General features: G+C 37.0%; 1 pseudogene; it reads right to left on the bottom strand.

Moving 5' to 3' along the window:
• Nucleotides 1-2,441: 2,441 nt before the first annotated feature.
• On the bottom strand, nt 2,442-2,920 carry LOC109263588 (NADH dehydrogenase [ubiquinone] 1 subunit C2-like; annotated as a pseudogene).
• Nucleotides 2,921-3,159: the final 239 nt, after the last annotated feature.

Raw genomic sequence — 3,159 nt, 5'->3', positions numbered from 1 at the left:
TCTCTTTCCCTCTCTCTCCACCTGCCCCTCCTCTGCTTGCACTCTCTCTCTCTCTCTCTCTCTCTCATAAATAAATAAATAAACATTTTTAAAAAGAGTAAATAAATATAATGTAATGAGAAGGGTGCCTGGTATATTTATAAAGTCAGCGCATGTTCACTATTGCTATTAGTTATTCACTCCCCTTTGAGGCATGTAGAAACTTATTGGTCTTTTCTCTGTTGTATACAAGGCACTGGGAGCCAGGGACACTGCTTCTGGTCTCCTACAGAGCTGCACCTTTATGATACAGCTACTGCCCCTATCATGTTAGCATGCACTCACCCTTCATGGCAGTCTCCAAATGATTTGAATTTTTCTTCAACCTAAAACAACAAAAAAAAAATCCTCTTTTCTTGGGATTTAGCCTCAGAGAAGTGATTTAAGAACATGTTGCACATCTGACTACCTTTGTCTTTCCTTCCTATAAGACCCAGAGCCAGAAGGCATAGACAATTCTTCCTTTTTATCTTCCTTTTTCCTGTGTCATAAACTGAGACCTCTGTATGGCATGGAGTAAAATTTTATGTTCAAAATTTCCAGAACTGGCTAAAATACTAAATACTAAAGTATTTTCTTAAGAATGTTTTCATCCCAAAGTCTGCCTTTCGGAACCATTGTCTTACCATGGACTTCCAAAATTCTAGTTTGAATATCAAAGGCTCAATAAAAATGCTTCTCTTTATTTTCTTGACATCGTAACAGTCTTAGCCACATTTATGACAAATAATGCCTCTTGAAAACTAGTAAGAAGAAAATAACAAAAGCACACGCACCATTTCAAAAATATTATTCTCCTTTTCTCCATAAGTATTAAAGGGTTCAGAACGTAGGAAACAGTGATTAATTTGGTGTTACATGTGTAGAATTGATTGATGTGTGTGTGTGTGTGTGTGTGTGTGTGTGTGTGTGTGTGTGAGTGCAGGGGGCAGTCAGGGAAGAAGGGAGATGAGTAAGAAGGCTAACTAGATGACATGCAAGAAGGCTGTTTCAGTCAGGTTGAAAAGAGCATCATCCACCGTGCCAAGTAATTTTTTTTATTTAGTTGAAATAACAACACTGTATATTAAGTGAGGTTTACATTTATATGTCTATTTCATGTGTTAGAAAACAAAAGCTTTGAGATATTAAGCTACTCTACGTTATCATCACTGTAATTGTCAGATCTGGGATAAAAATTCGGTTTTCCTGATTTATAGTCTATCATATGATATGGTTTTGTTTTGTTTTGTTTTTTAACTTCAAGCAACTTCTTTGGAGAAGTTATACACTGGCATTTTCACATTTGAGATAAATGAGATAAATCCAATAGAACAATTACTTAAATCAAAAACATTTCACTGCTTCTAAAATTCCTGTGCCTCCAGCAAAACAGAATCCCAAGGCTGTGTTCAATAAGATCCTCTGACATATTTATTGCTTGCCTATTACTCACTGTCTTACTTGCTTTCACAGTTGGTAAAGACTCAGTAATTCTAACTACGAGGATATCAAATTGCACTGGTGTATAGTCTAGATGATGTTATTTTTAAAGCCATGCAACTTGCTGAAAATAAAGATATAATTTCAAAACTGCCTGCTGGATTAGTTGCAAATCTTTTATGGAGATCTCCTTAAAAACATTCTTTTACATCACACTGTCACTTAACAAAGACCTAAGACATACAATAAGTCGGTCCAACCACATTTTCTGAAACTAATATGAGTATGTTTGAAATGCCACTTAGAATCATCTTTAGATAAGTCTATTTGCTAACAGGACATAGGATAAAATACAGTTTTGCAATTAAATGATTACTTTTGACTATGTAAGCAGCCAGTACAATTCATGACAGAAAGTAAATTCCTTATATAAATAATTTAGTTGCGGTTTTCATTGAGAGTCCAAATATTTCATTCATTTAAACAAATATTTTTTGAGTGTCTATTGTTTTCCACTGAAGATGTATAGATAAATGAAGCAGACAGTCTCTGTCCTCTGAAGCTTACAACTGCAATAAAGGTTAGAAGGAAAAACAGTGTCTATGGGAGTTTCTAATGAGTATACCTCAACTGATATGACATGTCAGGGAATGCTTCCACAAAGAAATGATCTTTAAGCAAAGACATGAAAACTAAATAGATTTTATCCAGGTGACTAGTCAGAGAAAGATATTCCCAGCAAGAAAGAATGGCATCTGAAAAGGCTCTGGCTGGAAATAAGGGGAATTCAAGACATTCAAAACATGAAAAAAACTCTGTATGGCAGAGCACAGTAAGGAGGGAGGGCAGGGTCAGATCATAAAGCAATTTACAGGCAAGTTTAGTATTTTAAAATTTAAAAGAAGGTGAACGCCGCTGAAAAAATTAAGTGGAGAGAATCATGGTTGATTTTTATGTAATTTTTTTCATGATGAACCATTTCAATCACAAGGTGTTAACAGACAGATTAACATAAACTTCAAATATCATGGAAACATGTTCCACAAAATTCAGAAACCACTGGCATCAGTGAAACCAAAGTATGCATTTTAAAGACTTCAATGCACTGATGGAATTCTTCAAGAAATTCACCATAAGTTTTCTTATCTTTTTCAGGAAAATCCTCAGGATGTTATTTTACATATGTAAACATACCATGGTCCTTCACAGCATATTTGTAGTCTTGATGTTTTAAAAGATCATATCCAATAAAAACAAAGGAAGTAACATATAGAAGCTGGCAATGCAAACCGGCCAACACCACCAGCATCTGCCAGATCGCATTATCAATCAGGCCAAAGCAGTCACCCAAGAAGCAGAAGTGGACAAGCCACAGGTCGGTCAGCTTGGGCTGGGGAAGACTCTAGGCCTCATGCGGCAGAAACTATAAGGGCACTTTCCCTGGCCGCCTGCTCATCATAGTAATGCCACTGCTACTTGAGTCCTGGCCTCAGACCACCAACTGCTAAGAAACCCACCAGGACCACTGCCCGGGCCCATGCCGCTAGCTTTCTTATCCAAGAACTGAGCGGAAGCTGATGTCTATTTTCAGAAGATTACTTCAGATCAGAGCCATGATGCATGCAACTCAGGGAGGCACCATTCACTTTCACCATTCACCATTCATAGAAGGTCCTATACCAGATAGCAGGAGGTCCT

The sequence above is a fragment of the Panthera pardus genome, unplaced genomic scaffold (genome assembly GCF_024362965.1).
Source record: "Panthera pardus isolate Hobbes unplaced genomic scaffold, ASM2436296v1 HiC_scaffold_8, whole genome shotgun sequence".
NCBI lineage: Eukaryota > Metazoa > Chordata > Mammalia > Carnivora > Felidae > Panthera > Panthera pardus.
Note: the sequence above shows the minus strand (reverse complement) of the source record. Positions and strands in the feature narration are given on the sequence as shown.